The 15,815-nt window shown below is 47.3% G+C and overlaps 1 long non-coding RNA gene across 1 annotated transcript; it reads left to right on the forward strand.

The window, feature by feature from the left end:
- The first annotated feature begins 10,094 nt into the window (after positions 1 to 10,094).
- LOC140595295 (uncharacterized) lies at positions 10,095 to 14,767 on the forward strand. Its single transcript, XR_011996792.1, has 3 exons — positions 10,095 to 11,065; positions 12,218 to 12,354; positions 13,092 to 14,767. It is a non-coding gene; the product is annotated as an uncharacterized lncRNA (long non-coding RNA).
- Positions 14,768 to 15,815: the final 1,048 nt, after the last annotated feature.

Raw genomic sequence — 15,815 nt, forward strand, 5'->3', positions numbered from 1 at the left:
GCCTGGTGACTCCAGTCCCCCTACCCCCGGGCCTCACCTGGATTTGGTGATTCTGGTCCTCAGCTTGGTTTCACCTGGACCTGGTGACTGTGGTCCCCACCTTGGCCTTACCTGGATCTGCTGATTCTGGTTCCCACCTGGGCCTCACCTGTACCTGGTGATCTGGTTCTCACATGGACCACACCTAGACCTGGTGACCATGCTGTCCTTCTAGACTCACCTTTAACTGGTAACTCTGGTGTCCACCTGGGCCTCCCCTGGACCTGGTGAATCTGGTCCCCACTTGGTCCTCAAGTGGACCTGGTGACTCTGGTCCTGAGGTGGGCATCATTGGAACATGGTTATTGTGTTCCCCACCTGGGACTCACCTCGACCTGGTAACTCTGGTCCTTACCTGGGCCCCACCTGGACCTGGTGATTCTGGTCTGCACCTGAGACTACCCTGGATCTGGTGACTGTGGTCCCCACCTGGGCCTCACTTGGACCTGGTGACTCTGATCCCCATCTGGGCCTCACCTGGCCCTGTTAACTCTGGTCCTCAACTGGGCATAATTGGGACCCGGTTACTGTGTTCCACAACTGAGCCTCACCTGGACCAGGTGACTCTGGTCCCCCTCTGGGTCTCACCCTGACCTGGTGACTGTGAACCCCACTTTGGCCTGATTTGGACCTTCTGACTCTGGTTGCCACCTGCGCCTCACCTCGAAATGTTGACTCTGGTTCTTTCAAGGGCCTCCCCTATACCTGGTGATTCTGGTCCCCACCTGGGCCTCACGTGTGCCTGGTGAGTCTGGTCCTCACCTGGGCCTCATCTGGACCTGGTGACTCTGGTCCCCACCTGGACCTCTCCTGGACCTGGTGACTCTCTTTCCAACATGGACCTCACCTGGATCTGGTGACTCTGGTCCTCAGTTTGGCCACACCTGGACCTGGTGACTCTCGTCCCCACTTTGACCTAACTCAGACCTGGTGAATCTCATCCCCACCGAGGCCTCACCTAGACCTGGTGACTCTTGTCCCCAGCTATGCCTCAATTCGACCTGATGATTCTGGTCCTCACGTGGGCCTCACATGGACCTGGGACTCAGCTGGATATAGTGGCTCTGATTCCCACATGGGGCTCACCTGATACTGGTGACTGTGGTCTCCTTCTATGCCTCACCAGGACCTGGTGATTCTGATCCCCATTGGGCCTTGCATGGCCCTAGTGACTCTGGTCCTCACATAGGCATCATTGGGACCTGGATACTCTATTCCACACCTGGGCCTCACTTTGACCGGGGACCTCTGGTCCCACTCTGGGCCTCAAACTAAACTGGTTACTCTGGTCCCCCTCTGGACCTCACCCTTACCTTTTGACTCTGGTCCCCCCCCCCCGGGCTTCACTTGGACCTGGTGAATCTGGTCTTTACCTGTTCCTCACCTGGACCTTGTGACTGTGGTCCCCACCTGGGTCTCACCTGGACTTGGTGAATCTTGTTGCCACCTGGGCCTTACCTGGACCTTGTGACTGTGGTCCCCACCTGGGTCTCACCTGGATCTGGTGGCTCTGGTTCCCATATGGGGCTTTCCTGGACCTGGTTCCTGTGGTCTCCTTCTGGCCTCACCTGGAACAAAATGACTCTCATGGGTAAATAAGTAAAATCTTAAAAACAAAAACAAGAGAAAGGACAAAGGCATACGATCCTCTCAAGAGTTGCAGAAAAAGCATTTGACAAAATACAACATAAAAAGCATAGTGGGTAGTAAAAGGGAATATAAGGGAAGGGAGAAGAAATGTGTGGGAAATATCAGAAAGGGAAACAGAACATAAAGACTCCTAACTCTGGGAAATGAACTAGGGGTGGTGGAAGGGGAGGACGGCGGGGGGTGGGGGTGAATGGGTGACGGGCACTGAGAGGGGCACTTGACGGGATGAGCACTGGGTGTTATTCTGTATGTTGGCAAAGTGAACACCAATAAAAAATAAATTTATTATTTTAAAAAAAAAGGATAGTGGGTTTTTAATTTTTTTATTTTTTTTTTTCAGCATAGTGGGTTTTGAGGAAACGTATATCAACAGAATAAAGGCCGTGTAGGAAGGCCCGTAGCTGACATCATCCTCAAGGGTGAAAACTTGAAATCGTCTCCCCTAAGAGCAGGAACAAGCCAAGGAAGTCCCCTCTCAGCACTGGAAGTCCTATCGTAGTCAACAGACAGGAAACAGAAAAGGTTCCACACCTGGAAGGGGGACATCACACTGTCCCTATTTGCTGAAGACGTGGTATTAGAAACAGGAAACCCGACAGACTCCACCAAAAACTGTTAGAACTAATGAGTGAATTCCTTAAAGTTGTGGGACACAAAATGAACAGAGATCAGTAGCCTTGCTGTGTCCCGACAATGAGCACTCAGGAAGGAAATTCAGGACATGACTCCCTTATCAGGAGCATCCAAAAAACAAAATAATTAGACTGAACCAAGGGACTGCAAGACTTGTACACTGAAAATTACAAGACTTTGGGAGGACATCCTGGGCTCGTGGGGTCGGAGCCTTCATCTTGTTAAAATGTCCACAGTTCCAGAAGCCACCCGCAGTTCCAATGTCATTCCTATCAAAATCATGGTGGCCGATTTTAGAAATAGAAAAAGCACTCCTAACATTTGTCCGCCCCCACAAATGACCCTGGACAGCAAATCAGTGTTGGAGAAGCAGGACAGAGCTGGACGCAGCACTTTCTTATTTCAAACGATGTCACAGAGACACAGGATAAAGCAGTGTGGTTCTCGGGCCCCTGGCTGGCTCCGTTGGTTAAGCATCTGACTCTTGACCTCACCCCTGGTCTTGATCTTGGGGTCATAAGTACTAGGTCTGTGCTGGGCTGTGGACGAGGCATGGAGCCTACTTAAACAAACCAAACCCACAGGGGTGTGGTTCTGGCATTGCTGAAGGAGCAGAATAGAGAGCCTGGAAGAAAATGCACTCTGATACAGTCAACTGATTTTTTAAACTTAATTTAATTTAAACCCAATTAATTAACAGTATAGTGTATTATACTTTCAGAGATAGACTTCAGGGATTCACCAGTTGGAGATAACACCAGTGCTCATGACATCACGTGCCCTCCTTCATGCCCGTCTACCAGTTACCCTGTCCCTCCACTTCCCTCCCCTCCAGCGACCCTCAGTTTGTTTCCTGTGATTGAGTCTCTTTTTCCTCCATCTCTGTTTTCATCTTATTTGTTTTTCCTTCCCTTCACAGATGTCCATCTGCTTTGCTTCTTTAATTTCACCTATGAATGACACCATACGGTCATTTTCTTTCCTGACTGACTGATTTCACTTAACGTGATCCCTCTAGTTCTATCCACGTCATTGCAAATGGCAAGATTTCCTTCTCTTTGATAGCTGAGTAACATTCCTATCATCTATCTATCTATCATCTATTACCATCATCTATCTCCCATCCTCTTTATCCATCATCTGTCTGAAGGCACCGAGGCTCCTCTCACAGTGTGGCTACTGTGGACCCGCCTGCTGTGGACATTGGGGTGCAGTTGTCCCGGAGTCTCACTGCATCTGTATCTTCGGAGTGAGCTCCAGGCCGAGCACCTGCTGGTCGCAGGGCGGCTCTATTTGTAACTTCCTGAGGAGCCTCCACACTGTTTCCAGGGTGGCTGCACCAGCCCGCGGTCCCGCCCACAGTGGAAGAGGGTTGAGTGGGTTTTGTAGGACGTGGTAAAAGTCTGGTCCACATTTCATTTTGCGTCCTGTGGGCTCCAATTCATCGTCCTTAAGTATTTCTGAGAAAGCCAGGTGTTGGGCTCCGTTTCAGTGAGACGTTTCCGAAGCTCACAGGCCTCAGCTGGAGCCTGGAAGGAGGCAGGTGTGGCCCCGGGCGCAGGGACACCGCCTCCTGCACGGCCTCTTGCAGTGCCTAAGCGTCCCGCAGGGGGCGCCCGACCCCAGACCCCGCCCAAGGATCGCGCATGCGCAGTAAGCCTCGTCCGCTTGCACTAACAGGAGCCAGCCTGTGCTTGGGAGGCCTGAGGAGGAGGTCGGGTCGCGTCCACGCTGATGAGCCGCAGCCTCCTCAGGACCCGCAGTGAGGCTTCAGGAGGACATGGGGCCACGTTCACGCTGTCAGGAGCCCCGGTCTCCTCAGGACCCGCGGTGAGGCTTCAGGAAGATGTGGGCCAACATCCACGCAGACAGGAGCCCCTGGGCCGCCTCAGGAACCGCGGGGAGGCTTCAGGAAGATGTGGTGCCGCGTCCACTCTGGCAGGAGCTCCCAGGCCCCTCAGGACATAAGTTGAGGCTTCTGGAACCTGGGGGCTGCATCCACGGTGACAGGACCCCCGGCTTCCTCAGAACACAGGGTGACGTTTTGGGAGGACGTGGGGCCACATCCACACAACCAGACGCTGACTTCCTCAGGACCCCCGGTGTAGACTTCGGGAAAATGGGAATGCGTCCATGCGGACAGAAGACCCCCAGCCTTGTCAGGGCCTGCGGTGAGGCCTAAGAAAGATTTGGGTGCCACATCCACACTGACAGGAGTCTCCGACCTCCTCAGGACCCACTGTGAAGGTTTGGGAAGATTTGGGGCCACGTCCATGCCGACAGGAGCCCCCAGCCTCCTCAGGTCTTATGGTGAGGCTTGAGGAAAATGTGGGGCCACGTCAACACTGCAGGACCCCCATCCTCCTCAGGACGTGCACTTTGGCTTTGGGACATATGGGGCTGCGTCTATGCTGATAGGAGTCTACAGCCTCCTCAGGACCCGCGGTGAGTTTCTGGGGGGACATGGGGCCATGTCCAGGCTGACAGGAGCCTCTGGCCTCCTGAGGACCCTCTGTGAGGCTTCCAGAGGATGTGAGACCTAGTCCACAGTGACAGGAGACCCGGTGTCCTCAGGACCCCACTGACTATGACTCAGGAACACGTGAGGCCGCGTCTGCACTCACAGGAGCCCAGCTTCCTCAGGACCCCCTAGAGGACTCTGGAGGCGCCGTTGGGGGCCACGTCCACATCAGAATGGACTCCTCAGAACCACAGGGTAGGGATCCCTGGGTGGCGCAGCGGGTTGGCGCCTGCCTTTGGCCCAGGGCGCGATCCTGGAGACCCGGGATCGAATCCCACGTCGGGCTTCCGGTGCATGGAGCCTGCTTCTCCCTCTGCCTGTGTCTCTGCCTCTCTCTCTCTCTTCCTGTGTGACTATCATAAATAAATAAAAATTAAAAAAAAAAAAAAAAAGAACCACAGGGTAAGTGAATGGGTAGAATGAATGGTAGGGTCAGGGGAGGGGAGACAGTTGGTGGTTAGGCTTAGGTTAGATGTTAGGGGTTAGTGTTTATGCTTATGGTTACGGATTAGAGGTTAGGGTGAGGGATAATTGTAAGGGTCAGTGGTTAGGAGTTAGGATGGGGGTTAGGGATTAAGCATAGGGTTTAGGGTTAGGGACAGGGTTTAGAGTTAGGGTTAGGGTTTAGGCTTTAGGGATTGGGGCAGGAGGTTAGAAGTTGGGGTTAGGGTTATGGTTAGAGTTAGGGTTGGGCTTAGGTTTGCAGTTAGGGTTAGGGGTTAGGGTGTGAGTTAGGGTTGGGGTTAGGGTTAGGGTTAAAGTTAGGGCTAGGTTTAGGGTTAGGGCAAGGGTTCGGATTAGGATAGGGGTTTGGGGTAGTGTTAGGGTTAGTGTTTAGTTAGGGGTTATGGTTGGAGTTAGGTCAGGGTCAGGGTCAGGGTACGGTTTTGGAAAAGGGTAAGAGATAGGGTTAGGGAGTGGCTTAGGAGTTAGTTTTAGGGTACGGGTTAGGGTACAGTTTGGGGTATGAGATAGCATTAGTATTAGAGGGTTAGGGTTAGGGTAAAGACTAGGAATCTAAGATTAGGAATAGCATTTGAGTACATTAAGTTAAGGTTAGGGTTAGGAGTTAGGGTGAGGGTTGGCAGGAAGATTCAGTGAATGTGTTTCAGTCTTGGGGTTTGTGTTTGGTTTTTGATTAGTGATAGGTCTTGTTCAAGGGTTAGGTTAACATTAGGCTTAAGCGTAGGGTTAGGGTTATGTCTGTGTATGGTTAGAGTTTGGGTCTTGGCATGTGCCTGCACTGGGACTCGTAGTATCTTGGGCAGTTTAGTTTTATGCACTCTATTGAGGTTTTGGGTTCAAAGATAGCCTGACTCCACCAAGTCAGTGGCCTCCCCAGAGCATCAAAATCCAGGCTTCTGCTGGGGTCAGAAAAGACATGGCAGGCTTCTCCTGAGCTGAGCTAAGGAGGGGACTTGTGGCTCTAAATACTCTATGTGGATTTTCAGTTGCCTTTCTGATTTTATCTCTTGTGCGCACATATTTCATCAATACTACCAATTATTATTTTAGAGTTTTACTTGTAATCCTGTTTGTAAACACAGTATGATATAGTTTCAGGTCTACCACATAGTGATTCAACCCTTGGATACAACGCCTGGTACTGGTCACAGGTGCCCTCCACTATCCCCATCCCCTGATTCCCCATCCCCCTCACCTTCCTCTGGTATTTATTAGTTTATTCTCTGTGGTTAAGAGTGTGTTTCTTGGTTTGCTTCTCTCATCCACCCCCTCCGCCCCTTTGTTTGGTTTCTTAAAATTCACATGTGAATGCAATTGTATGGTATTTGGTAACTGTCTTTCTCTGACTGAATGAGTTCATTTAGCATAAGTCCTTTCCACTTCTCCCACGTTATTGTAAATGGCTTCATTTCATCCCTTCTGATGACCGAGTGATGTCGTAGTGTGTATATTTACCACATCGTCTCTGCCCATTCATCTGTCGGTGGACATCTGGGCTGTATGCACAGTTTGGCTGTTGTTGATAACGCTGCTACAAACAGTGGGCTGCGTGTCCCTCTTCGAATCTACTAAACTACTTTTGTATCCTCGGGGTAAATACCTAGCTGTGCAATTTTGGAATCGTAGGGTAGCTCTATTTTTAACTTCTTGAGGACCCTCCACACTGTTTTCCACAGTGGCTGCACCTGTTCACATGCCCACCAGGAGTGTAAGGGGGCTCCCCCTTCTCCATAGCCTCACCAACACCTGTTGTTTCTTGTGTTGTTAATTTTAGCCATTCTGACGGCTGTCAGGTGACATCTCATTGTGGTTTTGGTTTGCATTTCCCTGATGATGTGTGACGCTGAGTGTCTTTCCGTGTGTCTGGCGGCCATCTGGATGTCCTGTCAGAGACAAAGTCCATTCATGTCTTCTGCCCATCTGCAGTTGGATAATTTGTCTTTAGGTTGCTGAGATTTATATTTGCTTTATATATTTTGGATACTAACTCTTTATTGGATGTGTTGTTTACAAATATCTCCTCTCATTTTGTATGTTGCCTTTTAGCTGTGGTTGTTTCCTTCACTTTGCGGATGCTTTTCAATTTGACGAAGTCCCAATAGTATTTTTGCTTTTGTTTCCCTCGCCTCAGAGGCATATCTAGAAAGAAGATCCAATGGCCAATGTCAAAGACATTGCTGCCTATCTTTTCTTCTTTTTCTTCTTTTCTAAATGTGAGAAAAGGTCTCACATTGTCAGCGAGTGGTCTGTGCGGGGTCTGGGGATGGGCCATGGGGCTGATTGTCAGATGCGCATGTGCCTGGGGATGCACCTGTGGAGTCAGAGGCGGCGTGGGCGTCAGCGCCTCTGGCCTCCAGCGGGCGGCGCTGTGCTGCTATCTGATACTCAGCGCTGGAGGGCGTGATGCGGGTTGGTCCTCTGGCTCTGGGGCTGAGCATCCCGCCCCCCAGTCAGCAGGGACTTTCCTTTTCTCTGTGAGAAAAGGTCTCACATTTAGGTCTTTAATCTATTTTGAATTTATTTTTTATATACATGGTGTAAGAAAGTGGTCCAGTTTCATTCTTCTGCATGTGGCTGCCCGGTTTTCCCAACACAATTTGTTATTATCCTGGGGTCAGGATTAGGGTTTGTTGAAGAGACTGTCTTTTTGCCATTGGATATTCTTTCCTGCTTTGTTGAAGATTAAGCGATCATAGAGTTATAGGTTTGTATCTTGTTTCGGCTTTCCATTCTGTTCTATTGATCTAAGCATCTCCTGTTGGGAGATTTTTGATTGCTAATTCAATTTCTTTGCTGGTTATCTGTCTGTTCAGGTTTCTTATTTCTTCCTTTTCCATTTTTGCTATGTTATATATTTCTAGGAAGGAATTGATCTATTTCTTCCAGGTTGTAGGTTGCTGGCATATAATTTTTCATAATGTTCTCTTATAATCATGTGTATTTCTCTAGTGTTAGTTCTTTTTTTTCTAGTATTGGTTGTTATTTCTCTTTTCTCATTTGTGATTTTATTTGGGTCCTTTCTCATCTTTTTATCTTTTTTCTTTTGTAAAGATTTTATTTATGTATTCATGAGAGACACAGAGAGGCAGAGGTATAGGCAGAGGGAAAATGAGGCTCCATTCAGGGAGCCTGATGTGGGACTTGATCCCCCGGGACCCCGGGATCATGACCTGAGCCAAAGCAAATGCTCAACCCCTGAGCCACCCAGGCATCCCGGATCATGTTTTTTAAGCCACTGTGATACCCTATATCTTTTGATTGGAGCATTTAGTCTATCAGCATTCAGAGTGATTACTGAAAGATATAAACTTAGTGCCTTTGTGTTACCAGTAGAGTTGGTGTTTTTGGTGACGTTCTCTGGTCCTTTCTAGTCTTTGTTGCTTTTGGTCTCTTTTTTCCCCCCACTAGAAGAGTCCCTCTTAAAATTCCTTACTGGACTGGTTTAGTGGTCATGAACTCCTTTATTTTTTGCCTGTCTGGGAAACTCTTTATCTCTCCTTCTATGCTGAATGACAGCCTTGCTGAAGAAAGAATTCTTACAAATTGAACTCCAATTAAAAAAAAATTAAAAACAATAAATTTTTGCTATTACGATTGAGGAAAATGGCATTTTTTGTTCAGAAATTTTTAATTTCTTCCTTGTGAGATTAAATAAATTTTGATGATTATTCTTAAAAAAACAGAAGAAAGAATTCTTGGCTGCATACTTTTCCCATTCAGCATATTGAATATTTCCTTCCAACTTCCTTCTGGCTTGCCAAGTTTGTGAACAGATCTGCTGCAAACTGATTCATCCTCCCTTGTAGGTAAGGACTACCCCCCCCCCCCAAAGCCCCACCTCCACTGCTTTCAGGATTCTTTTCTCGTCTGTGTATTTTGTGACTTTGACTCGGATGTGCCTGGGTGATGGTCAGCTTCTGTTGAATTTATTGGGAGTTCTCTGTCTCTCGATTTCAGTGTCTGTGTCCTTCCTCAGGTTATAGAAGTTTACATAATTCGTTGAAATAAAACTTCTGCACCCTTTTCTTCTGAGTCTCCGATGATATGAATGTTATTGTTTTAATAAGTGGCTGAGTTCCCTCAGTCTCCCTCTGTGGTCCATAACCTTTCTTGGGACTGCATCTCAGTTATAGCATTTTTAACGTTGGCCTGACTAGATTTTAGTTCTTTTATTTCTACGGTAAGGGATTCTCTAGTTTTCTTCTGTGCTCTTTTTCCAGCCCAGCTGCTATCTTTATAATCATTGTTTTTAACTCTAGTTAGACATCCTATATGCGTATTGATGCACTTCCTGGCTCTGAGTACTACCTCCTGTTATTTTATGGAGGTGAATTTCTCCATCTCATTATTTTTTCCAGAAAAGAAAGAAGGAAGAAAAAGAAAAACCAAGAAAACCAATAACAACTGCCCTCCCCCCCGAAAGAAACAGCAGATTATTTTGGCCTGCTAGTTAAAAGGTAATGTAAATTTCAGCTCTTCTTCTCAGGGGCCTTAAGTATTTCTGGGGAAGCCGGGTGTTGGGCTCCGTTTCAGTGAGACGTTTCCGAAGCTAACAGGCCTCAGCTGGAGCCTGGAAGGAGGCAGGTGCGGCCTCGGCGCAGGCAGGCCGCCTCCTGCAAGGCCTCCTGCAGCGCCTGAGCGTCCCACAGGGGGCTTCTGAGCCCAGGTCCCGCACAGGGAGCCCGCATGCGCAGTAGGTCTCATCCACCTGCACAAACAGGAGCCTGCCTGTGCTGGGGAGGCCTGAGGACGATGTGGGGACTCGTCCACGCTGATGAGCTGCAGCCTCCTCAGGACCCGCGGGGAGTCTTCAGGGGGATATTGGGCGGCAATCACGCTGACAGGAACCGTGGTCTCCTTAGGACCCGCGGTGAGGCTTCAGGAAGATGTGGGCCAACATCCACGCAGACAGGAGCCCCTGGGCCGCCTCAGGAACCGCGGGGAGGCTTCAGGAAGATGTGGTGCCGCGTCCACTCTGGCAGGAGCTCCCAGGCCCCTCAGGACATAAGTTGAGGCTTCTGGAACCTGGGGGCTGCATCCACGGTGACAGGACCCCCGGCTTCCTCAGAACACGTGGTGACGTTTTGGGAGGACGTGGGGCCACATCCACACAACCAGACGCTGACTTCCTCAGGACCCCCGGTGTAGACTTCGGGAAAATGGGGATGCATCCATGCGGACAGAAGACCCCCAGCCTTGTCAGGGCCTGCGGTGAGGCCTAAGAAAGATGTGGGTGCTGCATCCACACTGACAGGAGTCTCCGACCTCCTCAGGACCCACTGTGAAGGTTTGGGAAGATTTGGGGCCACGTCCATGCCGACAGGAGCCCCCAGCCTCCTCAGGTCTTATGGTGAGGCTTGAGGAAAATGTGGGGCCACATCAACACTGACAGGACCCCCGTCCTCCTCAGGACGTGCACTTTGGCTTTGGGACATATGGGGCTGCGTCTATGCTGAAAGGAGCCTACAGCCTCCTCAGGACCCACGATGCGGTTCCTGGGGGCCATGGGGCCATGTCCTGGCTGACAGGAGCCTCTGGCCTCCTGAGGACCTGCTGTGAGGCTTCCAGAGGATGTGAGACCTAGTCCACAGTGACAGGAGACCCAGCGTCCTCAGGACCCCGCTGACTATGACTCAGGAACACGTGAGGCCGCGTCTGCACTCACAGGAGCCCAGCTTCCTCAGGACCCCCTAGAGGACTCTGGAGGCACTGTTGGGAGCCACGTCCACATCAGAATGGACTCCTCAGAACCACAGGGTAAGTGAATGGGTAGAATGAATGGTAGGGCCAGGGGAGGGGAGACAGTTGGTGGTTAGGTTTCGTTAGATGTTAGGCGTTAGTGTTTATGCTTATGGTTATGGATTAGAGGTTAGGGTGAAGGATAATTGTAAGGGTCAGTGGTTAGGAGTTAGGATGGGGGTTAGGGATTAGGCATAGTGGTTAGGGTTAGGGACAGGGTTTATTGTTAGGGTTAGGGTTTAGGCTTTAGGGATTAGGGCAGGAGGTTAGGAGTTAGGGTTAGGGTTATGCTTAGAGTTAGGGTTGGGCTTAGGTTTGCAGTTAGGGTTAGGGGTTAGGGTGTGAGTTAGGGTTGGGGTTAGGGTTAGGGTTAAAGTTAGGGCTAGGTTTAGGGTTAGGGCAAGGGTTCAGATTAGGATAGGGGTTTGGGGTAGTGTTAGGGTTAGTGTTTGGTTAGGGGTTATGGTTGGGGTTAGGTCAGAGTCAGGGTCAGGGTACGGTTTTGGAAAAGGGTAAGAGATAGGGTTAGGGAGTTGGTTTTTTTTTATTTTTACTTTCATGGTACTTTAATTGTGTTTCCTATTTTGGGATTTAGAATCTTTTAACAAGCAGGTGAAATAATCTGGTGGGGTTTTTTTTGGGAGGGCAGTTGTTATTGTTTTCTTGGTTTTTCTTTTTCTTCCTTCTTTTCTGGAAAAAATAATGAGATAAAAAATTAAAAGAAAGCAATTAATAAAAAAGAATCAAAGTAAATAAATGAAAATAAAGCCCAAAGTACAAAGGAAGCTAGACCCTACTTTCCAGGCAGAGCTGAAGCTCTGCAGCCTCCGTGGTCCGACCACTTGGTGTCAGCGAGTGGTCTGTGCGGGGTCTGGGGATGGGCCATGGGGCTGATTGTCAGATGCGCATGTGCCTGGGAGATGCACCTGTGGAGTCAGAGGCGGCGTGGGCGTCAGTGCCTCTGGCCTCCAGCGGGCGGCGCTGTGTTGCTATCTGATACTCAGCGCTGGAGGGCGTGATGCGGGTTGGTCCTCTGGCTCTGGGGCTGAGCATCCCACCCCCCAGTCAGCAGAAGAGCCCCCAAGCCCCCGGGTCTCCGCCGCTTCTCTCAGAACCCTGCCTTCACTCTGCCTGCGTCCGAGCTTCTTTTGGTTTTGTTTTTTATCTCAGACTGTTGTGCCCAAGATTGTGAATCCAAGAAACCACCCAGAAGCCGACACTGATGCAAACACAGGAGGGTTTATTTACAAGCTCGAGCTTGTGTCCAAGTATACCCGACACAGCGGAGCAGAGACTTGGACCCCGAGGTGGGTTTTAGCTTAGTTTTAAGGGCTGGTCTGGGGGACCTCCAGAAGGGCTTGAGCAATTCCTCAAGTTCTGTTTACATTTTGCAATGGGGCCTTCAAGGGCATTGAGCTCTTTTCTCATTCTAATAGGGGCTTCCTGCCCTTGGCCTGGGCTCAGTTCTTATGCTAATGTGGGGCTCTCTAGGACATTAAGCTGTAAACTTTTGTGTTTTTGCTGTGACTGAAGTAATGTAAATTTCAGCTCTTCTTCCCAGGGGCCTGGGATGACTGGACATGTGCTAACGCTGAACTTAAAGTGGAATGGCCTTAATTTTCTCGGCCTCTGGGCGTCCCGTCCCATACTATGTAGCTCCTTCCTCCTTCCCCGGAGCTCCTAAGAGAGCAATTGCAAATGACCTCAGCTCGGCAGCATGTGTTGGGGGACAGGCCCAGGGATTTGGGATCAGGAAGACCTGGATTGTGGGCTTCCCGGCTGTTCAGCGGGATTGGATGCTGCAGACTCTTATTCCCTAAGACTATCTTGACCACTGACTTTGTATATAGAAAAGCTCTCCTTTGTCTTTAAAAGATGAAGAGCAAGTCAAAGCGTTTTTTCTCTGCCCATCTGATTGCTCAGATTCCAATCTGAGACATATTTCCTGTTAATCAGGATAATTTACTATCCGTAGTACTATGGTTAAAATATTCTGACACAAGTAATTCAGAGGGATGAGGGTTTCTCATCTCTTTCTTCACAGCTCAGTCACTCATCAGGAAATGCATCTTTATGGATTTGGAAAGAATCGAGAGACATTATTACCAATGGTCATATTAATATGTGAAGGATTCTTCCCTGAGATCCCAAGAAGGCAATTTTTCTTCAGGCTTGAGGAGACCTCTTGGAGTGAGGTTAGAATCAGAAATTGTGTGTTTGGGTTTCAGATAATGGAACTGGTTAGCTAAGTAAACACGGACAGGCACTTAGGTTCTTTTTGAATTTCAATTGCCTTAAAAGCTATAGAATAATTTCTGAGCACCTCATTGGACTGTTGTAGGATTTCTTTATTGCTAATAAACATTCATATGGCACATATTATGTGCCAAGAATTGTGTCATGCTTCACATAAAAGAACTCCTGGGATCCTCCAACAACGCTATGGGCAGGTACTGTTATCTTGATGGGCCAACTAAAGGATAGGAAGAAAACATCTTGTCCAAGGTCAAACAGCTAGTTAAGTGGATTCGAACTCAGGAAGCCTGACTCCAGGCTGTTATGGCCACCAGAAAATGTTTATTAAGTACTTCCTAACGTCCTAGGTAATGTACAAATAAAGTCCAACTCTTTACTCATTAGAGCTCTATGGCACAGGCATTATTACTGTCACAGTTTTGCAGAGAAAGAAGAAGGTTCAGAGCCTAAGCTCAAGGGACTTGCCCAGAGCCCTACAATTCAGAGGCAGAAACCTTCCTTTTCCTCATAATATTCTCCTTCCACCACTTACCTTCTCCTTTCTCTATGTCTTAATATAAATGTTGCTTCTTCTGGTTATCTTCTCTGAGGCCCCAGTTAGACTAAGCCTTCTTATATATGTACTTGTAGTAAGCTGTATATTTACCTTTGTATTGGCTACTATAATCTTGTCTAGTTGTCTTTCTGTCACTTTTTGGTTAGTATCCGTCTCTCCCACCAGCATGGCCTGGAGGGAGATAGGGACTGCATCTGTGTCTGGTTAACTTGGTATTCCTAGCACCTTGCACATAGTAGGTATGCACCAAATACTTAATAAATTAATGGATCCCTAACCTTCTTGAGTTGATGTTGATAAACATTAGAACATGAAATGGACCAAGATAAGAATGAAATTGCTGAATGAAATGATAAAAAGCAATTTTATCCATTCACTCATTCAGTATTTTATCAGGGGCCTACTGTGTGCCATATCTGAGCGAAGGAAAACGATACGTGATTCCATTAGGGTATTATAATAGCAACTTAAAAATTGGCCTTCTAAGGCATTTGCTATAGTTGAAAGCTCTAACTAAAAGGCTCAGTGATTAGGAAGGAACTGAATAAAATCAAAATAAAGTATTATCTGGGCAGGAATTTCCCAGTAAATCTGGTTTAATAAAAATTTCACATGAATCATTTTTTAACTGACACTGAAGCACTGTGAACTCTTTGGAAGACAAATGTCAAGGAAATAAATGTTAGGCATTGCTAATTTTAAATGCACTTGCAATATGGTGTCTAATATAAAAGAAGTATTTTTATCTGATTTTTGCTATTTATTATCCTTTCCTGCTTTTCAGGTTGAGGAGGCATTATACGTGTTTCTAAGTGTTTTTCTTTCCTTCTGATATAAAATTCTTTGTTCCCATCGAAGGAACTGTTTAAGAATAAGGCAAAAATTAATTAAACTATTCTTAAAGTGTCTTCACACTTGGAGCCTGATTCATTTAAGTCAATTTTCAAAATAAATCTTATTTATTAGAAAAAAAACCCAAAGATTTACAGGGAAATTGAGAAGACAGTACAGAGAATTCTCATGCACTCGCACTCGATGTCTCCAATTATCGATATCTTATATTAGTATGGTACAAATATTAGCTAATGAATCAATATTAAAATATTTGCATTAACCAAAGACCATACATACTTTATTCAGATTTCCTTAGTTTTTGCTAAGTTCCCATCCCTCACATCACATTACACTTGTCCTCATGTTTTCTTAGGCTCCTCTGGATTGTGACAGTTTTTCAGCCTTTCCTTGTTGTTGTTGAACACCTTGAGAAGTAGGGTATTTTGTAAAATCTCCCTCAGTTGGGACATGTCTGTCGTTTATCTCATGATTGAACTGTGATTGTGGATTATATACAGAGATATACTGCCATCTTTATTATATCATATAAAGGATAGATACTATCAACATGATTTATCAGTCTTGGTATCGATCTGATCATCTTGCTGAGGTAGTGTTTGTCAGCTTTCTCCATAGTAAAGTGATTATTATTATTATTATTATTTATTTTAACTTTTTCATAACATATTTTGTAGAAGGAAGTTACTATGTGTATTCCACACATAAGAGTGGTTGAGCTATGCTCATCCACTTGAGGGTGGAATGTCTGCACAAATTGTTTGAAATTCTTCTACATGGGAGATTTCTCTTTCTTCTGTGTTTGTTTCCTTTTCACAGATGTTATTTATTTATTTGAGAGAGAGAGGAGAGAAAAAGCATGAGCGAGAGGGGCAGAGGGAGAGGGAGGAGCAGGTTCCCTGCTGAACAGGGAGCCTGCCTTGAGACCTGGATCATGATCTGAGCCTAAGGCAGAAGCTTAACTGACTGAGCCACCCAGGTGCCCCTCTTTCTTTCTTTTACAATTTTTAATATTAGTATACATTCATGGATATTTATTTTATGCTTTGGGTTATAATCCAACACTACTTATTTTGTTGCTTATATTGTCTCCTCTCTGGCCAC

The sequence above is a fragment of the Vulpes vulpes genome, chromosome 14 (genome assembly GCF_048418805.1).
Source record: "Vulpes vulpes isolate BD-2025 chromosome 14, VulVul3, whole genome shotgun sequence".
Lineage (NCBI taxonomy): Eukaryota > Metazoa > Chordata > Mammalia > Carnivora > Canidae > Vulpes > Vulpes vulpes.